The following is a 19635-nucleotide window of genomic DNA, read 5'->3' on the forward strand; positions in this document are numbered from 1 at the left end:
AATTATATTGGAGTGAGATCAAATGCTCTCTAGAAGATCTGATTTCCTTCTGTTGACTATACAAAGATATCTTTCCATAAAGGAAGCTTGAATTGTCTAATGCTAGGTGACATGAATTCAAGCCCAAGTACAAGACTCACTTGTTTTATTTGTATATTCTTTTTTTTTCCCCTCTCCTTCCTTTTTTTGGAAAAGGAGATAATTGAATTGCCACATGGATTGAAGGGAGCATTAAACAGTTAAGTTTCAACTTAGATGAACCTTAGCCGACCAGGACATCAACCACTACCACTTGATCACTCTTTGCCCTTCATTCCTCCTCCCACCTCCAATCATAAAACCCAATTCATACAGTTACTATTTAGGAAGCTTATAAATATAAATAAATGTATCTCTCCAACGATATTTTTTTTTATTTATTTAAAGGACTAGTAAACTCACTTTCAGTGAAAATTCACTGAGTACTTCGTGACATGCTGGGCAGAGTAGTTTTAACGGAAGTTACTTGCTTCCCAGAACAAATACGGTCCATGCAATATACTGTAGTCCAAAAACATCCAAAAAAATGTGACAATGCTTTCCTATGTTGTTAGTGAAACTTATGGATTTGCTGTTAATAAGAGTTAGGTTTGCTCTTAAATAGTGCTAGATAATTAAAACCTGAGAGAGAGTGGAATCTTACTCAGAAAATTCTGAATGACTTTTTAAAAACATTTTGCTTCGCATTCCTCAGAGCAATAAGAAAAACAGCAGATGCACACCCACACTCTTAAAATCTTGACATGTCTATTCTCCCTCTTTTACATTCTATTCTATAAAAACCTTTGAAAAGTATTCAAAAGCAGCATTTCCAACAACCATAACTACATACCTAGAAGGCTGAATTCTCATCCTTCTATTAACTTCTCTTTAGAATTGAGAAATCTAAAAATATGAGTAAATCACAGTAAAAAAAAACAACATTAAATCCTGACTTCACTGAAACCAGTAAGAATTTCTACAGGAATAAGATATTTTTCTGAATGTTTTGATCTCACTTTAGATATTATGAAATTAATATATTGTTCTGATAAATAATTCTCTTCAAAGCTGTTTGCATACAAAGCATAACTTTCTGTATGTAAAATGTAAAACATGCTCATAGCTATTTCCTTAAAAAAAAACATGCTCTTTGTGCCCCTGATCATCTGTTGATGAAGAACAGAAAGATGTAAACGTCTTGTTGTAAAAATATTTTACCATCTTTGTTCAGCTTTCAAATACATATTTCACATTTGAAAGGTAACGGTACATGGACCAAGGTAATCCTGAAAAGTAAGTGACCTAAAAATATTTATTGGGATTATAACGTGTGGATAAATTGAAACAGTTGCCCAGTTGTAAGTGGCTGTTAACTTATTTCCAAGCAGGCTATTTGACTGTTACACACTGATCATTACGTAAGTTAAGTATCAGATGCAATACAAAGAATATATCAATGTTAATTATAAGAGCCATGATGAATCCTTAATTGCTAAATTCTATGACACATGAGGAAAAAAAAAAGGTGATTCTGGGTATGCCAGTGTGGGGAAGTTAAATGCTAAAAGCTGAGATACCTCTGAAATGTAGATAAAAGATGAACAAAAGCTTTAAGAATGGTTAAGTTCAGACTCAGGCATTTAAATTCCACACTTCAAATGTCTAAGATCTGCCACTAGACAGAAATTCATTACATTATCAAATTCCATGGTACCTTTTCTCCATATTTGCCTATTTGGAAAACAGTTTACAGATTTGTTTCTATTCAGTGCAGACATAGCACTATGGATAATCAAAATAATACTACCATTTCAAAATAATGAACATTTATCTTAGAGATTCGCCAATTTTTCTTTTTATTATAGAAGGCAAATCATTAGCCACAAAAGCACAATAATGATGATGATGAAAACAACAAAAATAACATGGCAATTGTTTTCAAAACTCAGGGAGTGTAAGTGTGATCACCTATCAAAAGTAAATAAGAAAACCACCTTATGTTTTTCAGCATAAACCACTACAAATAAGGAATGAGATTTTTAGCTTCATTACACCTTACTTGAAACAGTCTTTGTAGTGATCACATACTTATTAAGATTCTAAATAATGTCTTGGCATTCAGGAAAGAAGTTCCAAATAATAACCACACATAACAATCACAATTTCCCTGTAAAAGAATTTTCCTGTAAGAGCATGACTTGAATGTTAGTAGCTAATTAACACTACAAAAAAAAAAACCAAAAACGAAACCACAAACAAAAAAAACACCAACCAAAAAAAACCCCAACCACAAAACCCACCCCAAAACAACCAAACCCAACATATTGGTAAAACTACAAAGCCTAACTTCATGCACATAATCATTAATGTGCCAAAGTCCTCCTTTCATTTCCTAATCCAAATCCAAAACAGCACACACCAAAATCGAGATCAATGCAAAAATCCCAACACAATCCCAGATGCGTACCTTTGCAACAAAAGACAAAAGCAAACAACCTTGAATTAAACATACAAACAAAAATCCCCAGTGGCATTTTTAAAACGGGATCAAAATGGACAGCCAAAATTTAAATTCATGCATCTTATTTTGATGTAGAGGGATAATTCTTGTACTTATTCCTTAACTTGCCTAAATCATCATAGATGGCTGAACAGAAGATAGGTGTTCTGATGTGTGAAGAGCCACTTGACAACTGTGCAGAAGCTATAGCGCAGTCGATAAGTTGAGTGCACAGACTGTAAACTCATTTTCATGAATATGACTTTTAATTTAGAGCTAGACACACAAGCAAAGTACTTGAAAACTCATATCAACGCACAGCAGCTTGCAGATGACTACCAAGTGGCCTAATTTTTTATTAACACTATAGGAAGAAATTGATTTACAGTGGAAGACTACTTTGCTGTAGCAGTTAATACTACATTTACATGCCTCTATAATTTACTTCACTTACGGCTGTCTCTTATATTAATATTCATTATAAAAGTCCTCTTCTAATATTGCTTGATTTGACAGGAATGCATTAGCTATGACAAATGCTTTATAATGTGCTCAGACAATATTAATACAAGCAGAACCTCTGATAATTGCTGTTACTTAAACACAAAGATTTTCTTTTTCATTTTAATTTACCCTTTCCTCTCTTCTTCCAACCCTTCGCTAATATAAGGTTTGATAACTATACATCGGTCAGAATCATTCCAAAGCTCAGCTTGGCTTGCTAGACCACATGAAAAACTGAACCAATTCAGTTTTTCAGAAACAATAAGATACAAAAGTTGCTATAATGTTTTGATTTGGAGAGGGATATTTTAAGTAGAAGTAAATCACTTTCCTTAGCAGTCATCTCTATTTTATGTTACAGTAAACAAATTCTTCCTTCTCAGGACATGACTTGCTCATGAAAGTTCCTTATCCATATATAATCTGAGATCACAGACAGAATTTTTACAAGCATAAAAGTAGAATAAACCTGGCTGCCAGGTTTACTACAGCTCTACACAGTCGTAATAAGACTTTCCTGGAGAAATAGGGTCTGAAGTTTCAGAGGATATGTAAGTAAGGTACTACCACAAATTAGGTTCAAACTTTGCAACATAAACAGGCAATAAAATTAGTCTGTATGGTCATAGTGTGAAGTGACCTATGGGTAAGGAGCTATTACAAAAAAAATATTTACAGAAGCCTGATGTACAGAGAGTAGAATCCACGACACAGGATTTATCAGCAATTATATCATAATCATAGCTCAGTTTAATAAATATGTTAATTAATTCACTTGGAAGAAAACACTGAAAAACAACTTGCTGTAAAGTAAGTGCTACCAGTGTTTTTGCTATCATAGCTACGAGTCTGAGTCTATCTTGTCCTCACACACAGAGTTGCCAAAAAATTAACACTAAATTTAGCACACTATAATCAACTGTCTCAGTTTCTTGTGTTTTCTAAGACATTAATATGATATATTTTAATAGTCTAAGTGAGATGCCAAAGTTCCCCAGATAAACGTTTGTCACGCTGATACTTAAAAAACAGGCATAGTCTAGACTCTGCTTTCTAGAAAGCTAGGTCCCAAGTCATCTTCTCAAGAAATGTTCAGGGAAAGCCTTTCTCATGCCTGATATCAGTTGCAAACAGGTAGTTAATTCAAACAATAAATCTATTTAACTACCTTTAGTCCAATGTTTGAAATCTAGAAGGTATAACTATTGTAGGAGTAATACATTTGCTGTGCACAAGCAAGCATGTTCACAGCCTGCTGCAAACTTACACATATAGACCAAGTAGAGGGAAACAAGCATGTTTTGTTAGCATCATTTTAAAGCAGATAATTCACTTTGCTATACTGTGCTGCGACAGTCATGTTTTCCTTGTATCCAGTTGCTAGTGTCGAGATCCGTGAGGGCTGGTAAGCTCTCCTCCCCAGGGAGGTAACAGTCCCTTCTTCTGTGGAGACAGAAATGCCCATGGCTTGGCAGAGCGTAATGCACAAAACAAGTGCCCCAAATCCATTTTGGACTAGAATTCGCTGAGGAATATGCAAAACAGACAAATATAAATACCAGACACACAGGCAGTTACATTGCTCTGGCTAAACCCTGAAGCTCTTCTTATTTTTTTTGGTGGCTTCTGGGGCTCTGGGCAGCATAGCTACCAAATAGGTAATACTGAATCTAGCATGGACCTCTAGCACATAGCTGGAGCTTCAGGAATTCCTCCTGTGATAATCCCAGTGCCAATCGATATAATAGTAACATAATAGTAACATGATTAATTTGAATTGAAATTGGATAACCCTTTCTTTGAATCTAGAACTTCTCTCTTTATTCAACACATAACACTGTATCAACCAGTGATATATGGTAATATATATTTATAAAATGGGCACTGGGGAAAATCTCTTTAAACCTCTCCTTGTTTCTTTGCAAAATTCTCTCAATTATAATCCAAACCTCTAGATGCACTAAAACACATATTAACCATTTTCAAGCTCTAGATGAAATAAATTTCAGTGGTAAGTCTTTAAGAATTCTTTCTCAAGGACATGCTTTGTACATTTACAAAACTTCACAAATAGTCTATAAGTAATGCTACTAGGATGTGTTTCAGTGCTTACTTTAAAGCTGGAAACTATGTTTGACAGCCATAAGTATGTCTGATCTGGAAAACAGGGAAGTTTTTGCCATAATTAAAGTGGAAAAAAAATAAGATGTACATACTGTACTGCTAACAAAGTCCTGTGATCCTTTATCAGAATTGTTCACTTGCTCAGAGACCCAAAAGAGGAGTCGTGTATAGATCCCACTGTTGCTTCACTAGCCTGTAGCTAAGCTATGTTAAAGAAATGTTCCAAATAATAAATGTTTTTTGAATTACAGAATCATAGAATGGTTGGGTTTGGAAGGGACTTTAAAGATCATCTAGTTCCAACCCACCCACCATGGGATGTTATTTTTTTATATTAAAATTTCCTTCTGCGTAAGAAACCCCAATGGATTGTCAAAGCACAGCTCTTTTACAAAAGCTCATTTGTTCATACATTAAAGAAAAATTTGGGGTATCACTTTCATTATTCTGACATCGGTCAACCATTCAGTACCACAGAGATGCATCTCCTTTCCACATCTACTCTGTACAACTTCAAACCAAATTCAGTTCCTGGAAGCACGGCCTCTTGGGTCATGATCACATCTGAAGTTAAATTAAATGAAGAAATGTCTTAAACTGGCTGTGGAATGGTGAAATATTTAAGCCTCATAAGGCTTCTTCTGGTCAATTTATGAACTTTATTGCCAATACTTCAAATGTTATACTTCAGTACTTCAGATATTCAGGTCAGATGGCCCAAAAAATCCATTAAAATAGTACAAATAATGATGAATTCTTTAAACCAGGAGTTGAAGCAATAGCAATATATTAGGTTAACTATGAATAATGAAAATAAATATATGTCTTTGCTCAGTTCACATAATCAGGGATATATTAAAAAAAAAATCCAAACATAAAAAACCCAACAATTTAAAAACACGTCAAATATACCACAGGATTTTCTTAGTTTGGTAAAATATCAAATCTTGTGTCTCCATTCAGAGACTACCCAAGTATGCAGTAATGACCGTGAAAAAGAGAAACACGTTCTTCAAACTGGTAATGAAGGACTCAGTAGGTAGAAGGGTGGGCTCAGCCACTGGAAAGCACTTGCCCCCAAATGTAGAGCAAGTGTGTGCACAACAGCCGAATAGCTGTAGCTCAGGGTATGATGACACACTACTAAAGGAAGATAAATGCACTCCCAAACATGTAAGGCTGGAAATGTCAGCAATATATCTCATGAGTTCCATAATGACAGCCATCGTGATTAGATACAGTATCTGATAGATACAGTCCACAGCATCCGATGAAGAGAAAACCGCTAAGCATTAAGAAGCACAGCTCTGTGCCAGAGCAGAAAAGAGAGAAAGTGTTCTTTCCAACTTTCTTGTTTGGGTTTTGGGATTTTTTGAGTTTCTTTGTTTGTGGGTTGGTTTTTTGGGTTGGTTTCTGGGTTTTTTTTGTGGGTTCCCCCCCCTCCCCCCAACCAGCAGTTGGCAACAAACTGAATAAAAATAATACTGGCAGAGGCTGTGGATAATACAAAATATTATGACCTGTTCTGGATAACCAGATTAGTATCCACAAGACTGATTTTTTTTTTTCCTCTGAATCATTGTTTTTCACCTGAGTATTCTCATTTCAAGGGTTTACTTTGAATTGTCCTAGAAAGTGTCCTGCACTTTTAAAAATCTCTTTAAAGTCCTAGAAAGACTATTACCTGAAGGAAACAATGAGACAGATTTCCAGTGACAGATGGTTCTTCTAGACTACTATTGATCGACAAAAATGTAGCACAAAGTGCTACAGTGTTGATAACTACACTTTGATGCTAATTAGGAGCGGGCTAATCCACAATTCCATTAACTTCCTTCCTTTTTTGAAGTTAGCTAGGAATTATGAAAAGCTTAAAACAAAATGGCAGTAGGAGATAGCCATGAAGCAGGCTTCACAGTTGTGATAGAGAGCAACCAGGGACCTTGGCCTGGAGCTAGACAAACCACTGGCTAATTAAAAGGCAGCCCAGTAACAACTCAGCATTTCTGAACAGCGACCACAGTGGACAACTTGAAGAATCCCCTGGTGTAGGAAAAACAGAACTATAAATGGGAATGTCAAATTTTTGTACAGTGAAACACATGTGAAACATTGTCAACAACAAAAAAGTGATGTCTAAAGGTTTAAATCTGCAGTAGCAGGCTGGGTAATTTTCCTTTAAATTTACCCAAACACACTAGTTAAGTACCATTACAAATGCAAATATTCAGAGAGACTGTTACTTGCCTTTTAAAGAACTCACTGAGCCTTAAATGGGTGCCCTGACTTTTACTCAAGAAGACATCCAAGTATTGGCTAAAAATGTGAAAAGTAGATGCGGCCCCTATGCAAGAGGATGTTCCCCCCCACCCCCACCCCCGAGCTGGTAGGGCAGTGGTTTTGTCAGTATGAACTTTATATCTACTCAATTAATTTCCATGTTGTTCTGCCATTCATGACAGGCATAATTCACCTTCTCCTCTCAGTAGTGCGGTTACCACACTCACTGCTGATACCTGGAGCAGGAGCTGCAGGACCCATGGCACAGCACATACCTCAGGCTGGCAAACTACAGTGAGAAAACAGCAGGAGAAATGAAAGCCCGTTTAGGTCTCCTCTTTATCTTGGTAAATCAGTATCTGACCATCCAGGTATCCAGGTAATGTGCACGAATATATCTACATTTAAAAAAAACCAGCTACCTGACTTGTGCTTCCAGAAAAAATTTCTTGTAGGCAGAGTAGCTTGGGGTGGATTTTCATGAGGGAAATGTCAGTCATAAGCTTATTGCCATAAAGACAATTGTTGTTGGGTTAAAAGTTCCCAAACCTTAGCACTTTGAAATAAAAGAGTTGATTCACATTATGAGATACTGTCATCCATGCTCTTGATTTTGTACAAAAGCTTTCCCCAAGTAGCACGCTCCCAGAGGCTGTGAACATTGTCACTCCTGTGCACACACATACTAGAGGTGTCCCCATGAATGATCTATTAAATTGTGCTGCTGAAGCTCACTTACACTAGTCATACTCTGTGAAGGAGATAATGCACTAACCCTTCTCCAAACCATTGCCCTTGCTCTGCATCTGGTGGTGTAACAAGCAACGAGCAACTAGGAAGCACATGCAGGAAAAGCATGACAAGGTTGTTTGGCAAAATCTGCCACGTATTTCAAGCTCCCTGTGTATTGCCATCAACCGCTGCTGATATTTCCTTATACCTGAAAGCAGGACAAAAAGTAGGCATCTTTCCCTACTGGGAAATGTTGGTTTATTGAGGGCAACTACTGCAAGCAAATTTGGCTAGATGGCCGAAGTGGGTAATCTGTTGATGCAACTTTCAGATGGATCTGCTAAGACAATGCTAGAAACTTGCAGCAATTAAACTAGCAGGGCAGAAAATGAACCAGAAATAGCAGAAAGTAAAATGTAGCAAAGGAAGGGATTAAAACTGCATGGCAGCTGTCTCAGGACTCCTCTGATAAGGTGAATGAACTGAAGAGTTCATTTGAGTGCTATAATGTAAGAAAATGGCTATTTGCAAGCAGAAATGCGATAATTTGAGAAGTGTGATAAAAAGGTCTGATTTTTAAAATTTGCATTCTCTGTAATTCTTAGTTGGAAACATGGGTTACTAAAAGTAATGCTACTACCTATGCTTTGATCAGTGCAGATCTACTGGATTAAATAAGTAGATCCTTCTGAATCTCCTAAAAAGCTTATTATAGGGCTTAAAACTAATCAGAGGTAGAACAAGGAAGTGGAAACAGTACAAAATTCCAATTGAAAGAAATAGGAAGACTGCTTGAAAGTATACAACCTGGGAATTAAAACATGAATTTTAATTCTCACTTAATTCAAATTCTAGTAATGACAAAAAATACTAAAGCAGGTATAATAATAGAAAGAAATTAGTCTTCAAGAGAAATAAAACATCTTTAATTACCTGGAGTCAGTTTTGTGACATAATTAAGGACACTGAGAGAGGGTACAGGCAGCTTTGGCACCATAAAGCCTTTGTCTATCCAGACAAATCTATACCAGCAATTACAATTTTCTAGGGTTTTATTTAATCAAGCACTATTCATTTCTCCAGTCCTGTACAAAACACAGAAAGATAAAATATTATGACCTAGGTAGGACATAGGTCAAGAATCAATTCTTGAGCTGTGAAAATGCATGTTGTTTGACTCAAGTCAAACAAATTGGTCTCATGTTTAAATGTAAGTACTATTAAATTTGCCACTTAAAGGACTTCATTACAGACCACCTCAAATGTCAGGAAGACAAATTATATGTTTGAACATGTATGTCCACAGTTTTCTCTGACATGCAACAGAACCGTGCCCAGAGGACTTGAGTCAAACCTAGTATCTTTGGCCAAATGATTATGAGAATCCCACACGAGATTTTGTATATGTTGTACACATATATATAACTTCTCAGTGTTAAAAAGGTTTTGTCTTGATTGTGGAATGAAACCAACTATTTTCCACTTGCAGTCTTTGGATATTGCCACACCTCCCAACTACTGGGAGTGTTTTTACTATTAGATTGTTGTTTTCATGCAAATTTTCATAGACTGTAATCAAAGTACTACTTGCATTCTCTTTGATAAGGTAAGTACTGAAGTTGAATGCATGGATCTCATTAGGTCTTTCACTATTAAAGCATTCTTATATAATTTTATTAGATCTTCCCTAAGTTTCCACTCAGTCTGATGTTATTCTTCATTAAAAAATAGACAATATAGTTCATTTACAGTAATAAAAGGAACAAAAATCTTTACATTCCTCCATTATCCTCAAAACACGACTTTCTCACAAGGCTTTCTGGAAACATCACTACACCAGTGGTTCCTCTGTAGCTGATATTTAACATGTACTCACAAGTTTTCTTCATCTTTACATGAATTCCCCCAATTTTTCAATAAATTTTTTTGTTTCCTGAGAAAAATATATTTTTTCATATGAAAAGCATTTGATTCACTGAATCACCAGCTCATCTTTATTACTTGCCTAGAACTCTAGTTTTTGTGTCGTTTGCAATTGGTAAAGAATTCATTGCAGGTAACTGATCATGAAAGATTAGACTGGCGTTAAGACCCTATTCCAAAAGGGTATCACTGGAATATTTCTACACCAACTTGTATCTCATGACTGCATTCCAAGGCCTATAATTAGCAGGCTTAAATCCACTTAATATGTTCCATATTCATTCTGTATCATTGCAGTATCTTAGATAATTTTTAACCTCTGCACATTCTAGAGCCGTGCAAACACAAGGCATCATCATGCTTATCCTTTATCAATCAAATATGTAATCTCATAAAAACAATTTTAGGTAGGAAAGTCTAACTTTCTACCAATTTATATTCATTGTCACTATATAATTGATCTCATTTACTTGAGTACTGAAGTCCTCTATCAGCAGTTACTTTATTTTTCCCAAGATTGATGACAGGCTGATAGACCTATAAATACTTGATTCATTCTGTTTACCTTTTGTGAATACTGACACAACATTAACTTGCTTCTAGTCCTCTGGATTTTCTACTGTGCCTACAATGTACAGAAAAATATAACAGTTTATCCAGAACACTGTTTATCTGCTTTTTTTAAAACGTTCATATGCAACTTTTCCTGATTTGGTGTCTAATTTAATACTTGTAGTTAAATACACTTATTGTTACAGTTAGCATGGAAAGCATTTAAACATCATCAGGACACAGTTCCTTGGTTCTTGTTACTCTTAAAAGCATCTTTTTATTTCCCTTGATGAGCCTATATTTATTCTTGTATCCATTTGTTTCCTATAATAATATTCTGTAGTTCTTAATTTCTAATCCACTTAAATAGTTCTAGCTCCTTTGATATTAATTCCACTATGGACATGTCATAAAACTGTAGTTTTAATACTGGAACATTGCTATTTGATATATCAAGGTGGAATGCAGAATGCACAAAGGTAAAATGAGAAATACACAATAATTCTTCAAGAGGTTTGACACATTATATGGATTTTGAGAATAAGACACCCTTAACGTACCTATTCTGAAGTTATAGGTGTGGTCTGCCCGAATTACCTATAAACATGCCATTTAGTACGTGGAAAACTACATTAAGTCTAAAAAGAACAGAGTTCAGGTGCCTGAAGACCAACTGCATGTTTACCTTCCTCCTCAAACAGATATTGCAGTCACAGCTATGCTTTGTATCAAGATAATGTGATGTTTGCTCGTGCTGAAGTCAGGTTACTAAGCTTAAGCAACCTAGTCTAGTGGAAGGTGTCCCTGCCTATGGCAGGGGGGGTTTGAACTAGATGATCTTTAAGGTTCCTTCCAACCCAAACCATTTTATGTTTCTATCTGAGAGCACTGGATCAAGAATTTTCTGCTCTGTTCCAAATTAGTCCATAAACTGACAAAATAAACTATTATGCAAAAGTAACAGGCTTCGGAATCTGATGTTTTACAATAAAAACTTGAAAGATAATCTAGGATTGCAATACCATATTTTTTTTAAATCCCAGTGGGTAGAATTGTGGAGCCTTCAGACCTATCTTACTAACCAGCGTCAATGCCATTCCCAACATAACAACAAAACACATCATGAAGAATGAGTCATTAAGCAGCTTGCGCTACGGTGCTTGATCCAGTTTTTAGAGCAATACTGATGAAAAACTGATAAATAGATATCTGATATCAGAATTTTACTCCCAAGATTTCTAGTAGTTACAACTACGGGCATGCAGCAACCAAGATGACATTTCTCTGAGCTACAATGAAAGACCCTATTTAATATTTCAATAGAAAATGCTTTTCAGACCTACAAACAATATCATTGTTAGCATTGGACTTTCTTCCTGATTCAATAGGCTGATACAGATGTTGAGACTGACAGCAGTTTCTATCTGCGGGATTATTCAAGCATAAAATTGTTGTCAAGGCAATCTCAATCAAAAGCAGCTGGGTCCACAGAAAACACATGGTGTTCATATGACGAAGCTCTCAGCGTATGTAGATGCAAGCAAAGAAGAATTTTATTGCACATTCATGATCAATTGAGACACACATAAATTACTATAATTTTTATATCGCCATTTAGCTACACTCTGAAAGAAAGAAAAAGCCCTAGTTCTACACAGAGATCAAAAGAGAAGCTATTGTCTTCCAAATTACCATTGAGCTCTAATGCAAAATTGGTACAACAGTGTGTGGAATGCTGATAACATTTTGTGCTGCAGTTAGCTGCAGATTGTCTGAAGTATGAAAAAGTCAAAGCATAGATGGATTAAAGTGAAAGATGTTGTAGCACGGTTACATTTTAGTGGTTTGGGATGAATTTTCCAAGCATGTGATTAAGAGAACTGATGGCTGTGAATCAGTAATCTCTAGTTTCCAAGCAAATTACAAGAAAATCAGAAAATAAGAACATGTATTTCAGACTGTAGCTTCTTTTAAAGATTTTTTGTTCAAATAAAATTAAAAAAAGGAAAAGTTGAACTTTCAGAATTGGGTGATGGGGAAGTGGGCCATGAAGTCCTATAGCTTGCTCTGAAATCCATCTGTGTTGTGGTAATCACCGAGCAATTACTTCTTATTTATTATTTCACACTTGCAACTTTGGACTATTTCACCCAAAATATTTCAAACAAGTTAGTATGAAGTAAAAATTCTTACAGATTCAAGATTCAAGGTCATTGTTCTGGTTTGATGTGCACTAAAACATTGAATTTTAAAGGAAATCAATTTACATCCAGGATCTCAGAAGCCCAAACCTAGAATTAGCCTGTTAATTCTGCTGTGCCCTAAGCAATGCTGAAATGATCTGAAGAAATAATTTGCTAAAACAAAAGCACACTTTATGATATAATAAAGAATGTGAAAACAAAAAACCAGCTAAGTTATACAAACAGAATGCACTGAATTGTCTTCTGAGATTAAAGATCCTTAATATAATAATTACATATACAAGGGTAACCACAGCCTAAGCTGTACTAGCAAATTGCACATTGGGACCATAGAGTAAATTTTTTCTGCATCCACCAGCAGATTTTGAATAGTATTAAATACTAGTTTGAATTTTAAATACAGTTGACATTTGTATCTTTATTAGAAATAGAATTTCTTTTGGTTACAAAAGCTTAAAAGAAAATCTTCTGTCTGTAAAAATGCTAATAAAGAGGCAGTGGGACTTAAAATATATGTTAATATCATAAATACAGCAGTATGTCGTCCTCAGCTTTCCTTAAGAAAGGAAAACTTAAGGTAGTTTGCCATTAAGAACAAAGGATTAAACAAATAACTTGAAAAGTAAGTGATAATATAGGTTACTTACACCCAGCAGCACCAGAAATAATCCAATAATTCTTGATATATGGAAGCCCTCATAAACCTTAGAGCCCAGCCATTACCAAAATCTACGTTTATAACAAAAAAAGAAAACAAGCTTAGAAGCTGAATGTAAGGGAGATAAAATGAAAGCGGAAATAAAAGGAAAGCAGAGATAAGAGGAAACTGATTTTCATTTTCAAGTGGGAGTTCCTTTCCATTCCAGGTTCTCAGCTGAACCAAGAACTGCACAAATACATCTATGTACAGAGGTAATGTACACACGGCTTTGACTTTTGAAGTGATAACAGAAAGAAAGCAAGGTGTGCTAATCCATGATACTAGAAGAAACAACAGTTAATTACCTGTCTTGAACTGAGAAGGGAATATTGCAAACATGCAGAAACATATTAATATAAATATACTCAAAGAATATTTCTTCCATTGTTTTAAATGAACTTGCTGTAGTGCTAGACAATTATACTTTGTCCTTCTATAAAGATTCATACAACCAAGTGTTCATTTAAGCACTGTTTGAAAACTTTTTCCTACAATTTAGAGCAGAAGTTTTGAATCTTAAATAAAGCAGCACATACAGACTAATAGCAGAGTCCCTTGTCTCCTTACTAGACACTTGAGAGATACACAATGTTCTAGTAAGATGTGTTCAGTAAGACACCTATGGTTGAATGTAATCTGAGAAAGATACTAAACCATACATACTCCAGCAGCCTACTTTTATTAGGCAATAACTTTCTTTCCATGCTTAAAAAAAGTCAATGAGAAAAAGGTTCATGCTTTTAAAAAACAAACCAAACAACAACAACAGAAAAATCAGGAAACTCTCTTCCCGTCAGTGGGAAATCTAAAAGTTATTCAAAAGCATATTAAAATTTCCACTTGACAGACATAAACAGTGTCATTTGTTACATATAATTCAGAATTAACTAACAGAACTCAGATTTTGAACACTGGGCATCAAATTCTTACAGAGCAAGGCATGATCCAGTTAAAAAGAATCAAAACCTGTGGAAAAAAAATTGGACCTGTTGACAGAAAGGGCAATTTGGTCACTGAGGTTGGAATCTGTCTCAGGTAACTGTAGTTATCAGCATAGCAGTTTATACCCAACCTAGTCACCACAGGCATTTTTTATACTTTTTCTCAGGTCTTCATCATTCATCTGATTTATTATAGACATCTACTTTAGAATAAGATGAATTGTTCCCTAGACTTTATTGACATGATTTCCTCTCACGCTAAGGAGAAGCCAGTGCAAATAACATCAACATGTATGTTTATACTTGGTCAAAGAAATTCTACCTCTCAGTGAATATTATACTTAACAACATCTGCTCTGCTCTCCTTCATGTATTCCAGAAAACCAAAAGTACAGATGAACAGTCTAAGCAATTCAGTAGATTTCATTCTGTTAAAACATTCCTTGTATTTGAAGCTGAGTTCTCAGCTCAGTAATGCATAAGACATCCTGTATACTGTGCAACATGTCTTTGTCACTCCCTACATATCTACAGACCAACTTCAGCTCCAGTGTAAGCTGATATTAAGGCACCAGATCTGCATTAGCTTTTATTCCCAGTACCTGTAGACTGTTGAGTCATCCCATAGAAGCACAACTTAAGGTTGCAAGGGTGACAAAATGCATTATAGGATCATTAGAAAAGGCCCAACACATGAAGACAACACAGTACCTAACAGGGCATGAAGTACACCTAAACAGAATAAAACAGTTCTGAAGATAAAAACTCTGAATTTGTCACATATTTCAACAGAAGGACATAAAGAAACAATTTAAAATGCAAGAGAAAGAGCTTTGCACTTCAGTCAGGTCCCATCAATGACCTTTTTAAAAATTTTAATTGCATGCAAAATACATTTTATAACAATAATGCATATTACATAAACTCAGTGTGATTTTCCTGATAGGAAACTAGTGCAAACACATTAAAGCCAGATATTAGCAGAATTTAGAAATTTGGATAAGTCTGACTAATTTCCATTTTAGTTCTTTTCTTTGAGCTTAGTATTTATTTTTGCCCTCCCTCCAGTTTCTTAGTTCTCATTTTCACAAGAAGACACAAAGGATAAGAGAAAAAATGCTGGATGAACTGCCAGGATCAAAAGGTTGTGGTCACCAGCACAAAGTTGGAGGCCAGTCACTAGTAGAGTCAATATTGTTTAAAGCCTTTGTAAATGGCCCAGACGATGAGACAGAGCGCACTTTCAGCAAGTTCGCTGATGATAAAAGCCTGGGAGGAGTGCCTGGTACACCAGATGGGTGTGTTGCTATTCAGAGGGACCAGGACAGGCTGGAGAACTGGGACAACAGCAGCCCCTTGAAGTTCAACAAAGGTAATTGCAGAAGTCCCACAGCTGGGGAACAATAACCCTACACATGGTCTGGGCTGGGGGCTGACTGTCTGGAAAGCAGCTTTGTGGCGAAGGACCTGGGATCCTGGCATACACCACTTGAAACATAAGCCAGTAGTGTACATAAATACCTGTTGGGTCCAGGGGCAGGGAGTGAAAAAGATAGAGCTAGACACTCTTTTCAGTGGTGCCCAGTGATAGGAAAAGACACAACAGGCACAAACTGAAATACGAGAGATTGGATTTAAACACAAGAAAAAACTTCTTTACTCTTCTTTACTCTGAGGGTGCTCAACCACTAGAATGGGTTGCCCAGCAAAAGGTTGTGAAGATATTCAAAAATCAACCCAAAAAGATACTGACTGTCCTGCTCTAGCTGACTCTGCTCTGACCTGTAGGGGTGGCTTTGCAAATCTCCAGATGTCCCTCCTGAGGTCCTTTCACAGAACCTCAAAAATTCTGTGATCCTGTGGTATTTGTGGCTGCCAAACTCCAGCATATCTTTCTGAACCTCTCAATTTCATGTCACCTTCCTTTCTTCCTCCTTTAAAGTTTACCCTGACTTACTACATCATTTCCAATTTCTTCTCCTTCCTGCCTTTCTTTTTTATGTCCAAGACCTTGCCAGACTGGCTCGCTCTCCCACCTCCACCTGCTCTCCATTTCAGAATTATCCCAGCTGGACTGAAATTGTTATTTCAGGAATGAGTTTCATCTGCTGACCAGAAATATCCTATCACTTCTGTGATAAAAAGAAAAAACAAAAGGGCTGGAAAACAGAAGAATTTATGCGTTCTCCCATGCTGTTACCAACACATGCATTCAGTATCTAGAAAAAAGCCCTTCTCCTTTTCCTTCTAACCCATCTTCAGTGTTCTCATTTCTTGTGATGCCTTTATCACTTGAACATGTTCATGCTACTGCTCCTTTAAAACACCTGCCTGTTACATTAACTGTGTCTATCTCCTGAAGTTGTCTCTCATCTTATGTGTAGATTGTAAGCTCTTTAGGGCAGGTGCCGGTATTTTGTTCTCTGACAGCATGGGGGTCTCTTAGATGTTAAGACTGTTCTAACGGTAGATGATCTTGTCTGTGCCTTGGCCCAGATACACACTTTTTCTGTTCATCACATTTCTCTCTGTTTTATGAGCTGTTCATTGTGTTTAAGTACATAGGATTTAAGACATAGTGTATAACATTCAAAAACAACATTAAAGACTTTGCCATAGTGATGGCTCCCAATGACATGTTTCCCACCCTTGGAAAGGTTCACTCAGACTTCTCTGTTGATAACAAATGATCTAACTCATGCTGAATTCTCTGCTGAATAAATAAATAAATAAAAATAGCCCAAATCTTCATGACCTAATTCCTGATAATGTGATTATGGTGAGTTCTTTTTAACTTCATATAGCTTTGTATTTAGACACATGCAACAACTATAGGGATATCATTTTACATGGATATAATCTTGTACACTCAGTCTAGGTTCAAAAAATCCAAGTGCAGGATAATGGCTTCACTGGACAAGACATATAGAACATATAGGATGATATACATATAGGATATAGACATATAGGATGATAGAACACAGTCTATCTAAATATATTCTAAAAAGATGTTCCTAAAGTATCCATCCTTACTTACTTAAGAAAGGTGTGAAGCATCTTTATGAGGAGAATGTAACTTGGCAGAAATGAGGAGCAATTTGTAAAGCTATCAAGGATGTTTAACAACATTATGTCAGGGAATATGTATGCATCTATGTTAATATATGGTGAAAATATGAATTTTCACTGTCATCCTTGAATCGGAGAATCAAGAAATACTGATATCTGGCTTGTATACTACCATAAAGTGGGCTTGACTTCAGAATGGTCATACTTTCTGTTTTTCTGTCCTGAGTGACTACAGGTATCACATAATAAATGGTAAATACAGATGAAAGGAGGATATTAAATAATAGAACTGGAAACAAAATCCCCATGTGTTGAGAATGGCATTGTCCATTATGTGACTGCCAACCACTCCTCAAGGTATTTCAGTGTCCCAAAGATTTCTCAAGTTCAAGCATTCTAATAATCCTAGAATTTTGTTTAAAGGGGTGAAAAAAATAGTGACTTTCACAGAATGAGCAAAATGACTCCATATTTAATGTTTTCTCCTTAACACATAGTTTAACCCCCAGGAATCATTTATGAAAGGTTTTAAGGAGTCTGCTTACATTGTGGGTTGCACAGTCTCCATTATTTATTGCAATAACACATGCTGGCACCACGTCTAATGAAATAGTTCCAGAATAAGCAACATAACAAATCACTGCTTTAGCTTTTGAATCAGTTTGTATACTGTGTGGTCTTTTTCATAATCTTCATTGCATAGCACTCCAGATTTCCTGATGACATTTTGTTTGCTGGAGCTGCTAAGGGTACACAGAACCAGTGAACTGAAGTCCTGACCAATGTGTCATTCGCCATTTAACAACATATTGGAGGTGATATGAACATGACCCTATCCTCACTGTATTTGGGATCAAGTATTAATCTTCAGCAGACCGCTTTAAAATACTGTTGAAAAAGCATTTTTTCCAATTGATCACAAGCGCAGGGACTTAGTAACAAAACTTATTTCTAGTTATGAAAGATTATTTAATGAATTATATTTATTAGTACAACTATTCCCCCAGAACTGCATATTACTATCAGAATATTTGACTTTTACAGCTATCATTTACAAATATGCAAATTCACACAGTGCAGTATATTCTGATGTCATTCTGATTTTCAGAAGCCATTTTGCCCTTAAAAGTTCTATCAAGCAAATATAAGACACAGAACAACTGGAAAGGAAAGAAAATCTGATTTATGACATTTTAAACTTGTCTTTACAGCAAGGATGCTGGCCCTCAGTGTTTTGTGAAATTGTTGATTTTGGGCTGCTTGCCAATTAACATCAATATGTGTCTTCTAGAATGCCACTAAGGTCAGTACTCCTAACCTAGAATACATAACATGTATACACACATTCTATGAAATAAATCCAGGAAGTCACAAGCAACATGTCAAGCTCAGGAAACTCCTGCATAGGCCACTGCTTCTGTGTGCAACTAGATTTCTGATGTATTCTTACTTATGCCCATATAAAGCCTGATTTGTACTACTGACCTTGGATACAAGACAGTTCATATATCTTGTCAGGGATCTAATTCAAAGCCTGATGGAAAGACTGGTTTTAAGGCACCTTGGAAGATCCTTCAAACTTACACAGCATAAGATAAAAGCTTTTGAATAATACATTGTAATGCTTAAAAAGAAGTCTTTTCTCTTCAGGTATTTTCTCCAACCAGTAGATCACATTTTATAAACAATAAATCACTCTTTCCCCTTTCTGTTCTAAACATGCCAACACGTAACAGGAGAAGAAACTTTTACAGGTATTTGTGTGTTTAGAATCACATATATTTTCACAAATAACTTTTGACATTCTTCCTATTCTCCCATGCTTCATTTATTTCATCGTAGAAACAAAAGCACTCAGAATATTTTCTGTCTTTCTTTCTTTCTTTCTTTCTTGGTAACAAACATGAAAACAACGTAACTATTTTTTTTAAGCCATCCCATTACAATTAAGATGTAAATCTCCATAAAAACATATGCTATCTATAATAAAGGGCTATAACAAAGATTATATAAAGAGGGAGATAGACATAGAGGTATCTGTCTACAAAAAATATAGCAAAGATGTATCTTAAGGAAAGTACTACA

The 19635-nt window shown here is 35.8% G+C and overlaps 1 protein-coding gene across 4 annotated transcripts in view; it reads right to left on the reverse strand.

The window, feature by feature from the left end:
* Positions 1-19635, reverse strand: part of ZNF385D (zinc finger protein 385D) — a 437048-nt gene that overhangs the window by 43387 nt on the left and 374026 nt on the right. The window lies entirely within an intron of this gene.

Source organism: Phalacrocorax aristotelis, chromosome 2, assembly GCF_949628215.1.
Source record: "Phalacrocorax aristotelis chromosome 2, bGulAri2.1, whole genome shotgun sequence".
Classification (NCBI taxonomy): domain Eukaryota; kingdom Metazoa; phylum Chordata; class Aves; order Suliformes; family Phalacrocoracidae; genus Phalacrocorax; species Phalacrocorax aristotelis.